Source organism: Eurosta solidaginis, chromosome 3 (assembly GCF_040869045.1).
Source record: "Eurosta solidaginis isolate ZX-2024a chromosome 3, ASM4086904v1, whole genome shotgun sequence".
Lineage (NCBI taxonomy): Eukaryota > Metazoa > Arthropoda > Insecta > Diptera > Tephritidae > Eurosta > Eurosta solidaginis.
The window spans coordinates 265,051,667-265,075,457 of NC_090321.1; the positions used below are offsets into that span (position 1 = coordinate 265,051,667).

Below are 23,791 nucleotides of genomic sequence, written 5' to 3' on the forward strand. Positions count from 1 at the left end.
TTATTGTGATTAGTGTTACAATTGTTAGGTTACGTTTCAATTATCGCTGGTTTTAGCCTGTCAATCGGGATAGTTTTGATTTCATTATCAATTTCAATTTTAAAATACTTCTTATTTTTTTCAAGTACCTTGTATGGACCTTCATATGGTTGTTGTAAAGAACGCTTATTAATTAAACGAACAAAAACAAATTTACATGTTTGTAAATCTTTCGGAACATAAAAGCCAACATTAGAGTTATGATGATTTAAACTCGAATGAACATTTCTAAATTTTTCACGTAATTTACCCAAAATTTCATTTGACGATGAATTTTCAGATGTTGGAACAATAAGTTCACCGGGTAATCGTAAATTTTGTCCAAGAACCATTTCAGCCGGTGTAGCCGAAATATCTTCTTTAAATGTTGATCGCAAGCCTAACAGTATTAGAGGTAGCTCTCCATACCAATCTCTGGTTGCATTTGTAGCCATTAAAGAAGATTTCAATTGCCTATGAAATCGCTCTACCATGCCATTCGCTTGAGGATGATAAGCTAACGTTGTAATTTGATGACTGCCTAATAACTTTGTTAATTCTGTAAACAATTTTGAAGTAAATTGAGCACCCTGATCAGTAGTTATTTCTAGAGGTACACCAAACCGAGATATATATTCACGTAAAAATTTATTTGCAATTGTTTCTGCAGAAATTTCTCTTAATCCGTATGCTTCTGCCCAACGCGTGAACCTATCGATAATAGTCAAAATATAGCGATGTCCCTTTGAAATAGGTAAAGGTCCTACAATATCTAAATGAATATGTTCGAATCTTTTGTTCGGTATTGAAATTTTACTAACTGGTGACTTCGTATGTCGATAAACTTTAGATTTTTAACAACTAATACATTCTTTTGACCATTTATTAATTTCTTTATTCATGTTTGGCCAAAAATACCCGGATGCACTATCCCATGTAACTTATCAAATACTGTTTTGCGTAAATTATTTGGAACGAACGGTCTAGGACAATCTCCGGATGATACACACCATATATTGAAATTGAAAACAGGAATTTGAACTAATTTTAAATTTTGAAATGATTGTTGAGATACAAGATTGTTTAGTTCATCATCTTGTTGCTGTTCCTTTTCTAAAATTTTAAAATTAAGTTCTGAATTTTGAATTGCCTCTATTTCAAATGCCCTAGATAAAGTATCAGCTAGCACATTTTCTTGTCCAGTAATATGCTGAATATCACTTGTAAATTGTGCAATAAATTCAAGATGTCTGGTTTGTCGTGGACTTCGTTCAGTTCTTGAATTGAGAGCGAAAATTAAGGGCTTATGATCAGTAAACACAGTGAATTCTCGTCCTTCTAATAGATATCGGAAATGTTTAATATTAAGATAAATTGCTAATAGTTCTCTATCAAAAGCACTATATTTCATTTCAGCTGGAGAAAGTTTCTTCGAATAAAATGCGAGAGGCTCAGATTTATTGTTGAAATTCTGTTGTAGAACTCCACCGACTGCCGTATTGGATGCATCTACAGTTAAAGTTAATTTTGCATCTTTGCTAAAATGATTTAACAAGACCTTAGATGCAAATTTATCTTTAATGCATTCAAACGCTTTAATAGATTTATCATCCCAAACTAGAATTTTGTCCCGGTGTTTCCTTGATTTGTTAATTAAATCATATATAACTCCAGTAAATTCTGCTAATTGTGAAATATATCTATGGTAATAATTAACCATACCAATAAACTTTTGTGTTTGCTTAATGGATTTTGGTAGTTCAAAATCTCGAATAGCTTTTATTCCATCGTCAGATGGACATATTCCTAATTCAGAAATACTATGCCCTAGAAAATCAATTCTAGTAACACCAAAAATGCATTTATTTGGTTTAACATTTAAACCATATTCAGACAAACGTTCAAAAAGTATACGTAGATCTTTAAAATGTTGCTCTTCACTCTCACTTGCAACTAAAAGATCATGAATGTACGTGAAAACAAAATCTAATTCACCTACAACTTCATTGATGAATCTTTGAAAAGTTTGTGCTGAGTTCCTCAAGCCGAAAGGCATTCGAATGAACTCAAACATACCAAAAGGAGTAGTAATCGCTGTTTTATAAATATCTTCTTCTGCCATTGGTATTTGGTGATACGCTCTAACAAGATCCAACTTTGAAAATATCTTTTTACTTCTTAGATTCATATTAAAATCCCGAATATGTGGTAAAGGATAGCGGTCAGGAACAGTAACAGTATTAAGTCTTCTAAAATCACCACAGGGACGCCAATCATTACTCTCTTTTTTTGGTACTAAATGAAGTGGTGATGCTACAGAGGAATTTGATGGTCTACAAATTCCAGTTTTTACAAGAAAATCAAATTCAGTTTTAGCTACCTTAAATTTGATTGGGTCTAAACGTCTGGGCTTTGAGAAAGGAAGATTACCTTCTGTAACTAGTCTATGAACTGTGGTATGTTTAACTGGTTTTGAATAATTTGGCTCTTCTATAAGAGAAGGAAATTCTTTCAACAATTTTGTGTATTGATTTTCTACTGAACAAATTTTTGGAAGAGAGATGTTACAATAGTACGAAATTGCGTTAACTGATAAATTTGTTAATGGATCTATTAAACATTTGTTTTTAATATCAATAAGAAGTCCATATTTGCATAAAAAATCTGCACCTATAATCGGTTTCGCTATATCAGCGATCAAAAACACAAAAGGAAATTCCCGCCTTAAACCTAAATTAATATTTACAAGTTTTTTTCCATATGTAAAAATCGTCGAACCATTAGCTGCTGTTAAGATAATATCTGATGATTTTTTTGTACACGAGAATTTCGAAGCTGGAAGCACTGAAATTTCTGCCCCACTATCAATCAAAAACTTTAACTTGTTTTCTTTGTCAAATATAAATAAGCGACGAGTTGATATTTCTGAAATTCCGTTACTATTTTTTACAAACGCACATGGGTCTTCACATCTCATAGCTTTATTCCCGAATTTGTAATGATATCTACATAACCAGTTGGGATTATCACGAGATTTCGAACGATATCTAACAGGACTTCTATAATTATTTCTACTTGTTGAACGTGATCTTGAAAAATTCTGACTAATTTCTTTCCTAATTTCACTTAACTCCAAAGATAATTTTTGAACATTTTCACAAATTAAAGATGTTGTCTTAACCAAATTAGTAACAATAGAATTTTCTCCTTTAGAGTTTTGAGAACTGTTTATCAAAGCAATTTCATTTTTACTGATAATTTCCCAAACGTTATCAGCTAATTTAGTCAGATCATTTATGTCATTGAAATTCGAACTTGTTAAAATTACATTCAAGTTTTTGGGTAATTTTCGCATCCAAAGTTTCTTTAAAATTTCTTGCCTAAAATTAGAACCAGAAAGTAGAACTAAACATCGGTAAAATTCCGAAGGTTTGCAATCACCCATTTCAGAATCGGACAACACTTTATCTAACTTCGCATTCTCACTTAAGGAATGTCTTTCAATCAAAATTTTTTTTAATGCGGAATATTTATTTATTTCTGGTGGATTTTGAATAAAATCTAAAATGGTCATTATAACCTCCTGAGGTAATGCAGTAATAATATACTCGTATTTAGTTGTTTCTTGAGTAATTTTTTTAGTATTAAACTGCATCTCAGCATGTATTAACCATGCTTCAGGACAATTTGTCCAAAATTGAGGAAGTTTTACTGAAGTAGAAAAAATTTCGTTATTGTTTCGATTCGCATATGGATTTATTAGGCCATTTTGCGAAGAACCATCTTCTAAATCAATAAGCGAATCGTTAACCCGGTGTGTTGGTGTAGATGAATGTCTGTCGTGTGGTGGTGTATGAAACATATCAAATTAAATTAATTGAAATAAATTCTCAAAAGTAGACGTTATTGGTGATAATTAAAAATAATATTTAAGATCTCTGGAAAAGAGCGTTTACAATTTAAAACTTTTACCAGATAATAATAAAATAAATCTTTATTATTGACCAAAAGAAAAATTAATAGTATGTAAATTTATATCTGAGTTACTGAATTGCGCAAAAGTAATATTAAACTAGAAAAAGAATGACATTAATACATAAATGATATTATAAAACAATATCAAATCAATTCGCATGCGAATGAAATATAATAGGTTTATCAATATATACTTTTTGTACATAAATAGTTACGTATTGCTCTTATGTTGGCTTTTCTGTTATTTTGAATGTTGTTATAAATATTGATGTAAATTTATTGTTCTATCACTTTCATACATTTATTTTTCTTGTTGTTGCCAATTGTAGATACGTTTGTTTCGATTACAAGCTCAAAATGCACAATATATACGTTTCAGTTTCCTTATTTATTTACCTCTATTTTTGTTACTTCTCACTAACTTTTAATAGCCTTGTATCACCAACTTTCGACTTTCGTTCTAAATTTTTATTTTGAATTTTGAATTTCAAGCAATCAATTTTCTTTTCTTTTAAAATAACATTTCATTTGTCAAACTCTTAAATAACTTCAAAACTTATATTTCTTTCATTTATTTTAATGTACGCATATGTTCCAATTTTTATTGTTTCTATTTCTTCACATTTTCAAATTTTGACTTCTATTTTGTTAACTTCATATTGTCTATTTTTTTTCTTTTTTAACTTTCATTTACAATATCATATTCTTGTTCGCAAATTTTAATAATTTTTATTTCCTGCCAAATTTGTTTTGTCATAGATGTTATGAATTTGTTTTGTAGCCTTGTCGCAGCATTCACTTTTTGTATTTTGGTAACAATGAAATTCTCAATTCTTTTGTTTTTTTATCTATTTTGTTATACACCAATTTCACGGTAAAGATGATAATGGATGGTAAAGATGATGGTCAGGGGGAATTCGAATCAGCGTTGTAATTATTAGGCAAGATCGCCAATTGTAGTTATATGATATGGTTGGTTAATATATTTTTATTAAATCGTTTCTATCGAACCAAATTTTTACGTAATGAAAATTTTTGATAATTACAAAATAAATATTGAAAATTAAAATATTGGTAAAACATATTAAAATTACAAAGTCCAAAGTAACTTAAACACAAAGTTAAATGAAAATAATAAGAACCCTACATGTACATTTGTTTTAAGTTTAATTTACATTTTTTATTTATCAGTCTACAAATTAAACAATTATACAGACCAAATATACAGACACTTAATTTAAAGATATAATATACGATATAAATAACATATGCAATCATCAATTTCAAACTAATATTTAAACAGCATTTAGTTAAACGTTTGACAATTTCAACTTCAAAACTTAGAAGTAAGCAGAAGTTAAAATGTTGAAATGAATTCTTATTATAGTATCACAAAAAGACCTCACACAAAGTACTCATAAAGGACCTGTTTGCTCAGTAGGGGGCACACGTAAACTTATAAAATTGACAACAATAGAGCAAATTAATAGTAGAGAAAATTTATACAGAATAAATTTGAGAACATAAAAAAATAAATAAATGTAAGGCGCGATAACCTCCGAAGAGATCTAAGGCCGAGCTTCTCTTCCAATTTGCGTCGTGCTCCTCTTGATTTTCCCTACAAATTGGCCGGACGGGACCTACATGTTTTATGTCGACATATTATCTGCAAGGCAGATGAGTTTTCACTGAGAGCTTTTCATGGCAGAAATACACTCGGAGTGCTTGCCAGACACTGCCGGGCGACCCCGCTTAGAAAAATTTTCTTCTAATTGAAAAACCTTATTTCTAAAATTTTGGTATTGCTTTGCCCGGGGTGTGAACCCAGGGCATACGGTGTGGTAGGCGGAGCACGCTACCATCACACCACGGTGGCCAATTTGAGAACATACATATAAAAATAATGATCAAATCGCAATTTTGCAAACAAGTTTCCAATAACAGGTACCTTCATATTTGAAATAGGGGGTTGAACAGTAGTATCACAGTTAAGCGTTATTCGTTTCATTTAAAATTACAAATTTCATGAAAATGAAATGGTATATTAATTTCGTCACGAAACCCAAAATTGTAAGTCCTTAAAGGAAAATAGATAGACCCACCATTAAGTATACCGAAATAATCAGGTTGAAGAGCTGAGTTGATTTAGCCATGTCCGTCTGTCCGTCTGTCTGTTTGTATGTAAACTAGTCCCTCAATTTTTGAGATATCTTGATAAAATTTGGTGAGCGGGTGTATTTGGGTGTCCGATTAGACATTTGTCGGAACCGGCCGGGTAGGACCACTATAGCATATATCCTCCATACAACCGATTTTTCAGAAAATGAGAATTTTTGTCATATCTTACTCAATTTAACAGATTGAAGCTTCAAACTTCGCCATGTAATTTCGTATATTGCACATATTGTTGCCTGAAAAAATTGATGAGATCGGTGGTATATATAGTATATATCCCCCACAACCGATTGTTCAGATAAGAAACTTTTCGTAATTACTGCCCTATTTTAAGAGCTAGAGGCTTCAAATTTCAACGAATGCTTACGTATATAGCATATATTGTTGTCTGAAAAAATCATACATATCGGTGGTATATATAGTATATATGGTGGAATATATAGTATATATATATACTATATATATATAGTATATATATGTATATTCGCAATTTTAGCCCCATTTTAACAGCTAGAAGCTTCAAATTTCACCGAATGCTTACGTATATGGCATATATTGTTGTCTGAAAAAATCATAGAGATCGGTTGTATATATAGTATATATCTCATACAACCGATTGTTCAGATAAGAAACTTTTCGCAATTTCTACCCCATTTTAACAGCTAGAAACTTCAAATTTCACCAAATGCTTACGTATATAGCATATATTGTTGTCTAAAAAAATCATAGAGATCGGTGGTATATATATTATAACTTCATATAAACTGTTATTTTTGCCCCGTTTTTACGGATATAAGCTTCAAAATTCATCAAATTTCATCAAATAGTTACGTTTACGTCATATATTTTTGAAATACGTGATTCGTAGTCATAGTTTTTACACGCAGACCACAAAAAACCTGAAACTTTGCATCCTCACACAAAGTACCTACCTATTTTTTATTTTATATATATCTTAAAAATCGTTTAGGTATGTAGATCTGTTCACTATATATTTCTTATCTTATACATCCGATTATTCGGAGATTACGAACGGGATAAGATTATTGTTCAGCCCCATTCCCGTTCTTACTTGTTTAATACCAAGAAACGAGTCACAGGCGTCGAACATTTTAGAGTGTTTATTAAAATCATTACACTGAAAGAAATGGTGCTAGTAAAATCAACAGATCGGTTCTGTTGTTCGCTCTTATGTTAACATAATTCTGTAAAATTGACAGATTCCTAATCAATCTAACTGATTTTTTTGTTAACACAACTGATCTCACTGGTCATTTCAATAGCGATCAACAGTCAATACATGAGCAAATTTCAAAGAGAATTTTACGCTCACTGCGCTCTACTTTGTACTTATGTATGCTGTGTACTATATGTATGCACATATTTACGTATGTATATGGCGGCCGCCGTGGTGGGATGGTAGCGTGCTCCGCCTACCACACCGACGACACTGGGTTCACACCCCGGGCAAAGCAACATACACATTTTAGAAATAAGGTTTTTCAATTAGAAGAAAATTTTCCTAAGCGGGGTCGCCACTCGGCACTGTTCGGCAAGCACTCCGAGTGTATTTCTGCCATGAAAAGATCTCAGTGAAAACTCATCTGCCTTGCCGCAACATAGGTACTTTCGTACAAAGCTGTCGCAACAACTTTTTTTGTTCATTTGACTACTAAAAGGGTCAATTACGAATCAACGATTTGTGCGCAGTTGATTCAACATCTTGTTGCAATGGATAAAAATTGACAGACATTTCGGTTGAATTGACCCGTATTTCGGTTGATTTAACCAGTCTTTTTCTTTCAGTGTACATAAACAGCGAAGTGGTTCGTGCATTTCATAATTCGATCTGCATGTGGCTACAAAAATTGAGTGAAAATGTCTAGATGGCCTAATTGGAACATTAGCTTGATTTCAGCAAGCAAAAATGGACTATTTATCGAACCTCTTATTAGTTTTACAATAAACAAGACCCCAAGCATCTCCCTGCGGCTCTGTAACGTGGGAAACTGTAGTAGTTTTGATCGGATTTTTGGAAGGATCCCATGGTAAGTGTTTTAAAGCAAAAAGCAAGAATTGTTTCTGGACCGATTCCAGCTTGTCAGAATGAACCTGATAACGTGGATTCCAAATTATTGAAGCGTATTCCAAAATAGGTCTGACCAAGGATAAAAAAGAGTTTTTGTAACGTATGGGTCGTTGAATTTCTTAGACCAACGTTTAACGAAAGCCAAAGTACATTTAGCCCTATTCACGCAAGATTCAATATGAAGTTTAAAATCAAGTTTTGGATCCATTGTACCGCCTAAATCAATAAAGTTAGTAACTTGGTATATGATTATGTAATCTCCAATAGCATAATCATGGGACTGGAAGGACTTCCTTGTAAAACACATGAACTTGCACTTAGGAAGGTTTAGTGACATTGCGTTTACATTACACCAATCAACTAGAATATTCAGATCCGCTTGAAGAAATTCCCTATCCACAGATAAGCGAATAGGCATTACAAGTTTGAAATCATCAGCGTACATCAACGGCTTGCATCACTTCAAAACACTTGGAATGTCATTAATGAACAACAGGAACAAAACTGGACCAATGTGGCTGCCTTGTGGAGAAGTTACGTTTGTGAACCCAGACCAGTAAATTATTAAATATAACTGTTTGTTTTCTTTCCTTCAAATAAGAAGAAAGCCAAGCGAGGAACAATGGAGAAAATCCTAACCGATCAAGTTTGAATAAAAGTATGGAATGAGAAACTTTATCAAATGCCTTACTAAAATCAGTATAAATAACATCAACTTCACAATTAGTCTTAAAACTGTTGGATACAAAGGTGGTAAACTAAAGCAAGTTGGACACCATAGACTTACCCTTGCAAAAGCCATGTTGTGAAAAGTCAACTAATGAAGATACTCTGAAAGCAAGTTGTTCTGTGATTATCGATTCAAGTAGCTTAGGAATAGTGTTGAGTTTAGCTATTCCTCTGTAATTTATAACACATGCTCTACTTCCATTTTTATGTAGTGGTATTATGAATGATTCTTTCCACTTCTTATTCCTTGCTTCAGGGAGGCATTGAACAAACAGGCTAGAGGTCGATATAAGTATCGAGCACAAGATTTCAGCACAACTGACGGAATTTGATCCGGACCACTAGAGTAAGAAATTTTTAGATTTTCCAGATGAGTTAAAACATCATCAGTACATATATATGGGACTGCCTGGGAGTTCAGGGAAGACAATCTGAAAGGATAATTCGATGGCGAGTAATCAGAGGTGTTTGGATAATTAGATTCGAAGAAATACGCAAACATATTAGCAATTTCGAAGCTATCGTTGGAAATCTCATCATTTAGCTTCATTGTAGATGGAAACCCTTTTATCTTCCTTTTCGAATTCACGAAGCTATAAAACGACTTAGGATTGTCAAAAATTTGGCTCTTAATCCTACAGATATGGTTCTTGTAGCAACTTCTATTTAACGTGTTATATTTGTAACGTAAAATTGAGTAGGCGGCATAGGCAGACATTGATCCAGATTGTTTGTATCGTTTGAGTGAACGCGTCTTTTGATTTTTCAGGTGCTTCAGTGCTTTAGTGCTCCAAGCCGATGATGCAATTGCAGTCGTTTCGGACATAGGCATGCATTTTTGGAATATTCCGTATAATACATTATTAAAATGAGATATACTTTCATTAATATCCCCATCGTACTCAGGCCAATTTATTGTCGATACTTCGAGTATTACTTTAGGCCAATTAGCCTTTCTAAACAGAAATCGGTGAGGAGTCTTTCGCACTACGTTGAAGCTAAGCTCAGACAGATTGCGATACTCCATAAATATCGCAAGAGCTGGATGACATACATCTTCAGGTAGGGCAAAGAGATCGCATCGTTTTACAAAACAATTTGATGAATTGTCTGTAAAAATTAAATCCAAGCATTTACCAAATTTGTTCAGAATGTTGTTCACTTGAAAAAGTCCAACATCCGCTAAATCATTCAGAAACTCGTAGAAGATAGCGCGATATGAAGTAGGGACAAGTATCCGTTCTATAAGATTCCACATCACACATGGCAGATTAAAATCGCCAAGTACAATGACAGAAGCACAGGCCCTGGCAGTACTGAACACAGATTTCACTATTATGGAATGTTTCAAATATAAAGAAATGTCAGATTGTGGGGGAATGTAACTTGCTATAAATTATTAACACGCTTTTATTAGCTTGGCCTGTATGTAACGGAATCTTTGAGCTTAATTTTCACCGGTTTCTATAAGTCTGATTAATTTGAAACTTTGCATACGTATCAATGACCGATGACAATGCATTAATGTGATGGTGTAGTGACATAAGTTCAACGGCCATAAGGTCAATTGGCCTTATTACCACTTTGAATGGCCGTAAGTTTGATTGAAACTTTGCACACGTATCAATGCTCGATGACAGTGCATTAATGTGATGGTGTGGTGACATAAGGTCAACGGCCATAAGGTCAATTGGCCTTATTGCCACTTTGAATGGCCATAAGTTTGATTGAAACTTTGCACACGTATCAAGGCTCGATGACAATGCATTAATGTGATGGTGTGGTGACATAAGGTCAACGGCCAGAAGGTCAATTGGCCTTATTACCACTTTGAATGGCCATAAGTTTGATTGAAACTTTGCACACGTATCAAGGCCCGATAACAATGCAATAATGTGTTGGTGGGGTGACATAAGGTTAACGGACATAAGGTCAATAGAACTTATGACCACCCCAAATGGTCATAAATTTGAAACCATGCACATAATGCGAAAAACGTATTCCTTTATTAATGATAGAAGTGGATGCATGGCACATCTACGAGAGCATACTGGAGCCATTTTTAACACGCTTTTATTAGCTTGGCCTGTATCTACCTATGTATCCATGTATGTTTGTAACGGAATCTGGAGTGGAGCCGACCCTTGGCAATTTCGGCGAAAGACCGCGTCCAGCCTCCCTGCGTCTTGGCCCTTTTCGGTGCCATGGGGTTGGATTCATCCATGGACCGCTGGCGTTTCGAGGTTTCATCACTCTCGACTAAAACTTTTAAAATTACTTGAACTAAAAAATTAAAAAAAAATAATAGTTTAAAAAAACACGCTTTTATAGCTAACCGAACTAAAAAATAGAAAATAATTTTCAATTAAAAATAATTTATATAACAGTAGTAGAAGGTCAAACAATTGTTTATAGTTAATCACCTCAAAATAAAATTATAATAAAATTTAAGTTATTAACAGAATAATTTAATTCACAGTAAAAAGCGTGGGGTGCTTGATATTGAATGTTACAATCATTCTATTGGCAACTATCTGAGAGGAAAGATATGAAATGTAGTCAAATGCACCCCACGCTTTTTACTGTGAATTAAATTATTCTGTTGATAACTTAAATTTTATTATAATTTTATTTTGAGGTGATTAACTATAAAAGATTGTTTGACCTTCTACTACTGTTATATAAACTCTTTTTAATTGAAAATTATTTTCTATTTTTTAGTTCGGTTAGCTATAAAAGCGTGTTTTTTTAGTTTTTTTTAAACTATTATTTATTTATAGATTGAGGAAAGTTTTACTCTTACGCAAATGAACTCAGCCTCCTCGCAATCAGCGAAGTGTACTTCCTCCGCGGAAACCTTGTGTGAACGGCAATTAACACACCTCAACCAGCTCTGGCAAGTCGGTCTTTTCTAAAAATTTTAAACGAACTCGATAAAACGTCGGCATTAAATACTTGCTTTTAATCAAGTGTCGGTAAATTCAAGTACGTCATAAGAACTTTCAGTATTCTGCAGAAAAATATCCGCTAGTTTGGTGTTCAAGCCCCTAACATTCTGATAAAAAATATTAAGTGTGATATTATTTGCGTTTGATAAATCGTAATTTAAGTTTGTACCACTTCTGGAGTGTTGCCTGGCACGTTTTTTTGAGTTATTTAAAGCAGCGCGGTCTCGGTTCGACTTTTTAGTAAACAAATGCACGACAGAATGTATCGGCCAGAAAGTAGAATCGAGTACCCTATCAAAAAATGTGTCAGGAACTGAGGTTTTGAAAGAAGACATTTCCCTCTCAGACTTAAAATTAAACTTATAAACATTAATGCTGCTGTTAAGTGCAACACCAAGCTTGGAGGAAAGGTAATTGGAAATATCAGCTTCGGTCAGCGATACGTGGAGCCGTGATACAAAAATGCACCTACGAGGTGGAACGGCAGTCACCTCCCTAGGAGCACCAGGTTATAAAGGTACCGATTCAGAGGCAACATGATTGGGGGAAGCACAAGCTTCAGTAGTAGCAGCGGCTTTACAGCATTCGTTATTGGAAACAACATCGTTCGTTTTTCGTTGACTGCCACTATTTGTGTGACGCGCAGTATATAGTTCGCACGCACTGACAGCAGTAATAGCAGCTTCGTTTTGTTTCAGGCAAGCAATGCCCGTAGCAGAAGAATTTGTAGAGGCAGAGAAATCAAAGGATGAAACAGAGGCTGTGAGCGCAGTTGTTACAGCAGTTGAGTCACTACCAGAATTGAGCAGTTGAGAAACCCCTTCAATAGCAGGAATACGGAGTTGAAAGGGAGAGTGTGAAACACTTGGCACAAGCGAAAATGAAAACAGATCGCCAGAAGCCCGAGTTATTTTTGTTGTTCGGGTTGATGACACAAGAACTACCAGCAGCTTTGAGTGCACTGATTTCCGCGCCAACCCACCAATAGTTACTAGCATTATCGCTATTAGCATTGCTTTTGTTTTGTGTGTTCTTTTTCACCTTCGCACTGCTATTGTTTTTATACTCAGCGTGCTTTGAACACAGAGTATATTAATTTTGATTGGATAACGGTACGTTGTACAGGTATAAAGGAATCGAGATAGATATAGACTTCCATATATCAAAATCATCAGTATCGAAAAAAAATTTGATTGAGCCTTGTCCGTCCGTCTGTCAATTAACACGATAACCTGAGTAAATTTTGAGGTATCTTGATGAAATTTGGTATGTAGGTTCTTCGGCGCTCATCTCAGATCGTTATTTAAAATGAACGATATCGGACTATAACCACGCCCACTTTTTCGATATCGAAAATTTCGAAAAACCGAAAAATGCGATAATTCATTACCAAAGACGGATAAAGCGATGAAACCTGGTAGGCGGGTTGACCTTATGACGCAGAATAGAAAATTAGTTAAATTTTGGATAATGGGCGTGGACCGCCCTCTTTTAAAAGAAGGTAATTTAAAAGTTTTGCAAGCTTTAATTTGGCAGTCGTTGAATATATCATGATGAAATTTTGACAGGAACGTTACTACAATTACTATATATGTGCTAAATAAAAATTAGCTAAATCGGATGAAGAAACACCCACTTAAAAAAAACTTTTTTTAAATCAAATTTTAACAAAAAATGTAATATCTTTATAGTATATGAGTAAATTATGTCAACATTCAACTCCAGTAATGATATGGTGCAACAAAATACAAAAATAAAAGAAAATTTCAAAATGGGCGTGGCTCCGCCCTTTTTCATTTAGTTTGTCTAGAATACTTTTAATGCCATAAGTCGAACAAAAATTTACCAATCCTTGTGAAATTTGGTAGGGGCATAGATTCTATGGCGGTAACTGTTTTCTGTGAAAATGGGCGAAATCGGTTGAAGCCGCGCCCAGTTTTCTACACAGTCGACCGTCTGTCCTTCCGCTCGGCCGTTAACACGATAACTTGAGCAAAAACCGATATATATTTACTAAACTTACTCCACGTACTTATCTGAACTCACTTTATCTTGGTATAAAAAATCCGACTATAACAACGCCCACTTTTTCGATATCGAAAATTACGAAAAATGAAAAAAATGCCATAATTCTATACCAAATACGAAAAAGGGATGAAACATGGTAATTTGATTGGTTTATTGACGCAAAATATAACATTATCATTAACACCTTTCATTTGATTCCCATATCGTACAAACGCATTCTAGAGTCACCCCTGGTCCACCTTTATGGCGATATCCCGAAATGCGTCCACCTATAGAACTATGGCCCACTCCCTTCTAAAATAATCTTGAATGCCTTCTATTTGATACCCATGTCATACAAACACATTCCCGGGTTACCCTAGGTTCATTTTCCTACATGGTGATGTTCCCTTTTTTTTGTCTCCAAAGCTCTCAGCTGAGTATGTAATGTTCGGTTACACCCGAACTTAGCCTTCCTTACTTGTTGGCTTTAGGTTCAACACTCGCTGGCGCGAAACCAATGTTAATACTATTTTTAGGGCTTCAATTTGCGCAGCCAAATCTTTAAATTTCACCTCAAAAGCAGTCATTATAGCTTCAAGGCCAATCTTTTGTTAAGCAAGTACTGCGTCAAAAGCCTTAGACAACTTATCTGATACATTTACACAATCGGGGCAAAGTAGCGAATATTAATATTACTTTTTATTAGTTTCACATCAGACTTCGTTATTGGTCCGGTGCAACAAGCGCGATGAAAACGGTTCTTGCAAAATCCATTACAAGGTACTGCAATAGATTCACTCCTTCCAAAGGCCTTGTCGCACTTTCCGCAATAATCGTCCATAGTTAAGTTGTTTAATTGACAAAAATAAAAGGTAACCAAAACCAGTAAACAAAATAAAAATGAGCAAATGAAAACACGTCCGAACACTTTCAAAGCAAAACGGTATTCGTATCTATAATACGATAACAACCTCATACAAAATTACATCCTGTTTCTACATATGTATGTTGAGCTAACATAAAGAATGGAGCTTTATATAGCATGCTATTTCACGGTACATATGACTGAAGCGTCTTTCAGATGCCATTCTTTTCAAAACATACATACGGACACATATATGGTCACGAATAGCTGAATGGCCTTGCAAATGAGGGTGTTATTCTAGAAACATACGGTAGATGTATCAACCAGATTGGCATGTACAAAACTGAAACTACTGAGTCTATATTTTATTCGTGTTCTGCAGTAGGAGACTACCATCGTCCGATACCCCTCCCAGCGCCAACACCATCCACACATTGAAGCGAAAATACTCCTCCTAAAGGAATGAAATGTAATGCTGAACAAAAAGTTTCTGTTTAATACCCAGAAACATGGGCATCACAACAGACATTTGATTGAAGAGGCTTAAGGAGTCAGCCCTGCAAGCACTATGAAGAAATTTGGCACTCAGAAAGTATGAAGAAAGAGAGCACAAAAAGGTCCTCCACAAAAAGTCGTCAAATTACTATGCCAACAATTGCCTGTGAACCGTTCTCAAAGTCAAACACCTTTAGGATATGAGGAAGGCAATCTCCTCAGGGAGACGCGCGGTATAGGTTAAACTCTTACTTGTCTAGAATCCACTTGTAACGTGCCCCGACATGACACGAAACATATTTTCAGTTGCAATGTGAACCCTCCTACCACCTCTATCTATTTGGTCCAACCCTGTTGGAATAGCAAGTTTCCTTGGACACGGATATTGATGAAAATTTGTGAATTGTCGCACCTATTGGATGGGGCGAAGAGCTGATATAACAACTACAACAACTGCTGTTCTTTCAAACAATACACATTCTTCCAGTACGAGAATTACGTCTCCAAGCAATTTAGAATTCACAAAGCCGTTCAGATTTAAACTTAGTATCCACAAAAATAAAAAAGTGATAAACCCGTATAAAAAAAAAATAAGCGCCTCATTATTCTTTGAGCAAAGACCATGAACATACGAAACCTAAAGCAATTGAAAATTCATCGTTCAACGTGAAAAACGCGACTAGTAAATCGATTCACGTAAAAATGTCATCAGTAAATAATGAAGATAGCATAACGAAATATACTCATTGAACATATTAACTTATTAATTCCGTATGTTCAGAAGATTCGTCTCCATTTAAGAATTTGGGGAATCGGTTTATATTTGAAATATTATGTATATACTTATTTGATATATACGGATCTCGTGAGGTAGTATCAAACGAAAGTGTTCCGAATATTCTAAATTAACGGTTTATCCGCAACACTTCCATGAATACTTAACTGAAAGAAGCTTTCCGAAATTTCAGAATAAAAAGGTGAATACTCCCTGTGTAGCTGGACTGCACATAATCTTTTATTTTTTTTTGTCAGTTCATTGCGGAATAGAGTATCACCCCATGTCGGCTGCCTGTTCAACATCATCTTATCTCAAAATATTTTTAAAAAATTTCCCATTTCAGAATTTGTCACAAAAGGCCCTATATTAGAATTAGACTGAAGAACGCCTTATTTCAGAATGTTTTTTATTAACATCCTCTTATGTCAAAATGCATTGCAACAAATTTTGAGATAGCGTATTTTTGAATAAAATTCTAACGTACGACATTCTTCAAACAAATTCTGAAAGAATGACCAAACGAACGTAACTATATATCAATTCACGAAATATTTAGTAGAAAATGAATTAAGTCCTCTAAAACCTGTTGGTATTTACAAATTTATTATCACTACTAATATACTACTAAAGGTACTTTTCTACTACAATTTTCGCTGATGGGGATTGCATTATTCCCTGTTTTCCTTAATTCGTAAAAGCAACCCGTCCAGATTTTTCAGTTGGGAGTGTCAAAGCTCAGTCATCATGGAGAACAGACCTCTAGTAATTGAATCATGAGTCTGATTTTTGTGTCTTGCAGGGAAGTGACGTCGCTTCGTCGAAAACGAAGAGATGAAGTAAACGCCAAATTTTGTTGATCACTACTATTTCACACAAAGAGAAAATTAATTTTTTCTTCAGCGTTTTTTTTATATGTGGAGCTTTATTTAAATAGCTGCCACAAATAGGTCTTGAGCTTAGATAACTTTTAGACAATTTAAACCAATGTTTTAACCGAAAGCAAAACGCACCTGAATTTAAACAAGAGCACCCGAATCCAAACACTCAGTCAACACTAATAATAGAAAAAATCACTGACTAGATTTCTAAAGGCTTCATAAATATTATTTTTCTCCCTCTTCCTAATCACTACGTACACTGTATATCTCCAACCATATATCTCGCAAGCCTAAGACTCCAGTTGTGAGGAGTGATACTGTTAGCAGATCTAGAACGGCAAGTGGCATAGTTCTTTGAAAGCTTCTAGTGTTGGTTTTTGATAGGTTTTTTCAGTTTGGTCGCTAAACAAACTTCAGGAAGCACTGTGCACTCGTTCAGTCTATGGGATGCCCTCGCAGACCAGCCAGTTCTATCTTATCTGATCTTCATAATCATTAGGCAGAGATGCGGCACAGTAGAATTCTGCCGTTTTATATAGATGAGCACGAGGAGGCAGTCAGCCTCATCTACTGTCGGTCTGTAAATTTTTGCCGTGTTATGACCAGTGAAAACACTACGGACACATTTAGTATATGACAGGTCTTTAATGGCCGGCCAGTTTGACCTATGACCAGTGAAAATCATTCTGAAAGCTTTTTGCTAATTTCTTGCAGTATAGTACAACATACTTTCTAAGCAGTCGGGCGTCACTACAGTCTACGGGTCTCCAAAAATTTGAACAGATTGCCCTTTAGTATACGCAATGAGATGGAATGCAGATCCCTACTCTAGCTCCACTTCGGATTTGGATGTCGTAGCAACTTAAACTCTTACTTATCCAAAATCATACTCATTTTCAGTTTCAGTGGTTATTTTGGAAGGCAGGTAACCGTTCACCGATCCACTGGTAGTTTTGGACATTGGCTCATAGGTCACCGATCTGTTTCCATAGGTAATGGCAATTAACTACTGGCCGTTCCTAGCCTTCACCTTCCAACAAAATTAGTCATCAACCACTTATGGGTCCATCATTCACCATTTTTGTTGTTCTATATCTTCAGGTAACTATGCCACCGATTAACCAGTAATCGTTACACCATTCATCACAAACGGATTGCTCATCGATTCATTGTTTTTATCGGAAATTTTTGGGAACTATCAACCGAATCACTGTTAACGCATTTCATTGGCGAGTTTTGGCAAAAGCCAAATTCTACTGAGAGTTTCGGAGCCGTGCAAGGATTTCACCTTCCATCTGCTTAGTACTACGTTTGCCATTCTTCTCTCCTTTTACAATGAACTAGCGGCTTACTCAAATATTACTCCTTTTCCCATCATAATGACTATTTACAATTCTGCATCTTACTTCCATTTTGGGAATAGCCTGCAGGTGCTTTCGTAGGATTGTCCACACATATAACATTTCGCGACAACAAAAGCAATGCCTCTTCACAGTTCACTGAACAAATTAACGCCAACGGCAAGTCTGTGTGAGTATCTGCCTCAAGGAACACCAACAAATCAACGAGTATTCATAAGGTAGGACTTAAGATTGGTTTATTGCCACCTCAGTATTCGGTGATACCACACCTTACAAGGTACAACTGAAACCACAGCGCATCGGCTAATGATGTAGTATAATTTACAATGGTACATCCCATTTACTCAGACTTGTATTGGGGGCTTACCAGGCAAGCATATTTACATTTTTTTCTCAAGTAATAGCCCACCAAACTAGTGAGTAGTTTTAGCTTCAATGTTTTTCTATAATGAGAGAAAAACTTAAGATATGAGTATGTAAGCATCAACAACGATTTTCTACAATAAATACAGGCATAATAAATTAATAATACGGATTTAATATAATTTGTCTTCATTTATTGGAACATAAAGCAATTATACATATATTAAGAAGAGCTGGAAAACAAGTATTAAGTATAATTATTCATTTGGACATAAAACCTGCATACAAAAGACCCTACGCAATCCATTTAAAAGTATGGTGTAATTTTAGGCGCGCAAAAATTTCGCGTCATTGGCGTGCCGACACAGAAATTTGTATCACGATACGCAGGCAATGAATGGTATGTCATTTCATACTACTTGCACAGGCATACATATTGTTATAAAACTCTTTTAAGTAAAGTTTCACCAAAGTAAAGAACGATAAGTTGAAAGGGAGTCAATGCCGTAAATGTCTGAAGCGTTTGAGCGAATAGTGACAGCTCGACTTCGCGTGATCTACAGCACACCTGCAATAAACCGCACAAATGTACATTATTTTGGCATAGAACAAGATATACTTTCTACAAAGACAGGATCACGTAACATCGCATACTTTATCGCCTGCGCTACGAAACGTACCTAATAATGAAATTAGCACAAAACTCGAGAATAAGCAACTGTGCTCATTTATGAACGTAAACGCAGATTTTTGTGCTTTTATATTAAAATGTATCAAAGAGTAGAGCCAAACATAAAGAATGATTCTCTTGTTGTTGTTGTTGTTGTTGCGATAGGGACACTCCCCGAAGGCCTTGGGGAGTGTTATCGATGTTGATTGTCCTTTGCCGGATGCAGATCCGGTACTTCTGGCACCAAGGCCGACCATCTCGGGAACGATTTGTTATGACCACATGCGATCTTCTTGCCATCCCACCGTCCCACCCCCTAGATCCATGAGGTGTTCGGGGTCGCCAGAGCCTCGGCTGTTATTGAAGCAGGATTCACCACGGATAGGGGAGGTTGACAATTGGGTTTGGAGAAGCTATATATTGCGCTGGCAACCTGAAAGGGTTGCGCTACACAACCCATTGAATCTGGTATTTTAGTCGCCTCTTATGACAGGCATACCTACGGCGGGCATATTCTGAGCCCCTAACCCGCTGGGGGAATGATTGATTCTCTTCACTTTTTGTTATAACTGCGAGGAACACTCCAGTACTTTCCTGGCTCGACTGTCGAGGATTAATATGGTTCTCGGTTACAATGTCAATTTCTTTTTGTTATAAGACAAAAGTCGTAAAAAACTCGATGTTACGAATAAAAAGGCGGTACATTAATTGTTACAGCAACAACAACCAAAAAGATAAATTGGTGACCTTGCGCTTAGCAGTAGCCACTGGGCACTTGAATCAAGAGTATTATTGTCCGCATAGAAATCCAAGGGGAAAAATACTTTTGGTAATAAGCATACATAGCTTCTACATCTCAAGACATGCTATACATAACACAGCCGTTTGACAAGGTTATTCGTCGCTATCAGGTCTATCATATCATATCATATAGGTGAAGACTGCTACAAACTATTATTACGAAACCATCTCTTGAAATAATATAACTGTGGTCTAACGATCCCTGCAAATTGAGGGTTAAAAATATACCCGCGGTAAGGTTGTAGTGAATCATGTTTTCGGGCTAGTACCTTAATGGTTCTCGTTTCCGGAGCGTGTCGGATCAATATACGGCAAAGGGCCATCAATATCGGTTAAACTCCCAAAAACCATCGAGTAGTCTCACTACAAGAAAAAGACGAAGGGTCAGTTCCAGAACCGGCACGTACGAATTCATATGCCGCAAAGAATTCTCTTATTGGCAACACGCCACTAAGCCTTCAGAGTCTTTTTTAGTTTATAATAACAACAAAAAATATGGTCTACCCTGTTTAAACTGCTTGTTTTCTGCAACTTTCATTTCATGTTTTCATAATAATCCTCCAAGTGAACGTGCACATTAAGCAGAGCGAAGTACTGCTTATACATCAACTGCATCTGAGGGGGCTCGCGATTTAGAGGTACTATGAAATTTTTTTTAATACAGGAGAGTCTTTAGTTGTTCCATGTGCAATTTTTAAGCCGAATTTCAAAAGGAACGAAAATCTGCAATTTGTTTTAATATTATAGTGAAGTGTGAAAAATAAAAATCTATATATATAAAAAGAAAGGCTAAAATGTGTTAGTTGGTCGCCGGTGTTTGAAGAGATGCGTCGGACGATTTTGTTCAAACTTTCACACAAGTTGCGTAAACCTCACGCGGTGGTTACTACAGGTACAGGGTCTCGAGATATAGGCCAAAACGTGGGCCAGTGAATGCCTAGACAGTGTTTATACAATATGGATATCAAATGAAAGCTGTTGATGAGTGCTTTCGTACAGAGTAATATATTATCCAGAGACGGACTGGGACTGGGACTGAGACTTGGAGTGGTACTGGGACTGAGACTCGGAGTGGGACTGGGACTGGGACTGGAATAAAATACATACCACCCTCTGGGACAGGCAATAAGGGATGCATAAGAATGAGAAGGAATTGAGAGAAGAGAAAAGAGAGGAGATTGAGATTGAGAAAGAATGAGACGATGATGGAGATAGATGAAGCGAAAAAGACGGAGGGAGGAGTGAATAAAAGGATAAGAAGAAGTGAAGAGTGGGGAGGGCAGAGTCAGACGGAAAAAGCTTATTAAAATGTATGCAGATAGGCCAAATTTAGGGCAGGACAACGTCTACCGGGTCTTCTAGTGTACTTATAATATGACTTTAATTGGCTTTCTCCATCGTCTTGTACATAGAATCACAGCGTATTCCACAATGTATTTCGATCACAGCTCCTTATCGCATTAGACGCACGAATGCCACGGATATTTAATATTTCCATATTTCCGAACACTACTAATAGTCTCATAAATTCCATAATTGCCATCCAGATCTTCTACCGAAAGACCCAGAAAACTATCAGTTTAAACAGGGCTGAACCACAGTGAAGTTTCGGTTGTTGTTGTTGTAGCAGTGTTGCACTGAAATGACAGTCCTTGGTCGGGAAAAAGCCCGAGTCGCTCCGGTGCATAGAACCGACTGCCTTGGGAAGCGTGAAGTTTCGGTAATTCTATACGACATCATGACACTACCTCAGCGGGTTAGGGGGTCAGAATATTCCCGCGGTAGGTATGCCTGTCGTAAGAGGCGACTAAAATACCAGATTCAAAGGTGTTACGATCAGTTACTGCAAACCATTTTCACTCAAGCGATAAATATGCAACTGTTAAACTTTTTTTGAAAGTTATAATAAATAATGGGTTAACGAGTACTATTTGTCGGTAGTTCAAATATGCCATTAATCCGATCCAACTTTTCAGAGCTATTGTGTTTTAAAAAATAAGGTTGCCAGCGCAATATATAGCTTCTCCAAACCCAATTGCCAACCTCACCTATCCGTGGCGAATCCTGTTTCACTAACAGACGAGGCTCTGTCGACCCCAAGATCCTCATGGAACCTGGAAGTGGGATGCCTGAAGGTTTAATGTGGCCATATAAATCGTTCCCGAGATGGTCGGGCTAGCACCTTAATGGCGCTGTTACCGGAGCGTGCGGCATCTGTATCCGGCAAAGAACCATTACATCGATAACATTCCCCAAAGCTTTCGGGGAGAAACCTTATCGTTACAACAACAACATTAAAACATAACATACTAACGCATTATCAGGAGTTTCACGTGAGCTCAAACCTTTGTGAAAATTGTTTTTCACAGCTTCGTCGCATTTCAAAACAAGCGTTCATCAAGAAACTCCCTAAGCAATTCCGGACAACCGACAGCCTTGCTCATCCCTGATAAATCCATTAGGGGCGATTACAAAGCAAAACATCGCTTCAAACCATTAGAAATTTTATTAGATTTGCTGTTTTTTTTTTATGTTTAATGATGTTTTTCTTATTGCAAAATCAGACCAAATACGAAATCAAAACAAACACACGAAATTCACCATTCATTATTTTGACGTTTCGTTTCAGCACCATTTTCATGTTCACCTTTGCAGCGCGATGTGGTGTCAGCTGTTTGATGACAGTCACATGACAGCTTTGGATCGATAAATTTTTGCTCACGGGTTCGGCGAAAGGAATGAAAATGTAAGTTTTTCCAAATGATATTAACCCATTCTCAAATACTCTATGGCAAAATGAGGTTGCATTAAATCCCAGACACTTCAACTAAGCTTGCACACATGCGATTGAGGTGCACATGATCCGCACAGCTTTTTTTTGATTGAGCTTTAATCAACAACCCCAAGAGCTCATGTTTTAACCACCAATTGCAATGTGATGCGTTTGCATTTGTACATTTTATCCAAAATGTATCATTATTGCCTCTTGCTTGCCAATTTATGAACATTGGAAAGCCATGAACTGGGCAGCCACCAGGCAAGACCCTGAAATTTAGCTATTCCCTCGAAACGTTTGCCCCCACCCCAAGAATACTTTTTCACATTCACTAACACACGCACTACAATTGGCACGGGCACTTACATTTTTTTCTCGCTAGTTTTATGTTTTCTGCGGTGGAGATGTGGTACTTCACTTTATTTGCTTCTTAATTTTGCATATATTAGCTGAAAATTTGTGCGATTCGATGGTGCAAAGTATTTGCGTTGGAAACTTTTCACTTACAAATTTTTCTATTACCCAAAAATCAATCGACAACGAACTATACTATACGATGCCCACAGCGATGAAGAGAAGCAGACTGTGCAGAAATTCAACACTACGAATGTGCTTGTAAAACGAAATTGATGCTAATGTAAAATGGAATGAAGGAAAATTCACGTGATGAAACTTTGACAGTTACAGTTTGATGGCCAGTGTATTATAAGCTTAAGGGCCAATTAATGGCGCTTATAACCATAACCAGATGAAACAGCTGATCGAACCTACCATATGGAAATCAATGTAATCGATAACGCTAACGCCATAACCATACCATAGCTAAGCAATTAGTTTTTGGCTTCTCGCCATATCCATAA

The 23,791-nt window shown here is 36.0% G+C and overlaps 1 protein-coding gene across 2 annotated transcripts in view; it reads right to left on the reverse strand.

Moving 5' to 3' along the window:
- The window catches only part of Vha44 (V-type proton ATPase subunit Vha44), a 166,326-nt gene extending 142,789 nt beyond the window's left edge, over nucleotides 1–23,537 (reverse strand). Inside the window, exon 1 of one of the 2 annotated variants that reach the window (XM_067776292.1) lies at nucleotides 23,298–23,537. The gene's annotated coding sequence lies outside the window, so the exon portion shown is untranslated. The remainder of the gene's footprint in view (nucleotides 1–23,297) is intronic. The other variant, XM_067776291.1, reaches the window with a different exon arrangement.
- Between the last annotated feature and the right edge of the window lie 254 nt (nucleotides 23,538–23,791).